Genomic DNA, 383 nt, shown 5'->3' with positions numbered 1-383 from the left:
GAAAGCCAGGGGACCACGGATTGACCCATAGGGGCTGGAACCCCCCCCCCCCCTTTTTTTTTTGTCCTGTTCTCTGGGAAGGAGCAGCTGCCCAGAGCCAGGCCAAGGTGACTCATGGCCAGGACTGCTCAGAGCAGGGGAGGAGCTGTGCTCCCTCCTGGGTGCTGGAAGCAGCCATTGCACACACCCCGGAGCGGCAGAGCCAGTTACAGGCTGATGAATCATCTGAAGCACATAGTTCCAGTAATGATTAATTGTCATGAGCCTTAATGAGCAAATTGGTTAATTTTACTTGGAAAGCTTGAGTACAACAATAAGTACAACAATAAGTGCTTTGTGCATTCTTTGTAAGAGTCATTCAATATCGTTCTTCCTTGGATAAC

The sequence above is a fragment of the Chaetura pelagica genome, unplaced genomic scaffold (assembly GCF_000747805.2).
Source record: "Chaetura pelagica isolate M959 unplaced genomic scaffold, ChaPel_1.0 scaffold274, whole genome shotgun sequence".
In the NCBI taxonomy this organism is placed as follows: domain Eukaryota; kingdom Metazoa; phylum Chordata; class Aves; order Apodiformes; family Apodidae; genus Chaetura; species Chaetura pelagica.
The sequence above is the reverse complement of the archived record's forward strand: the minus strand, read 5'-3'. Positions refer to the sequence as shown.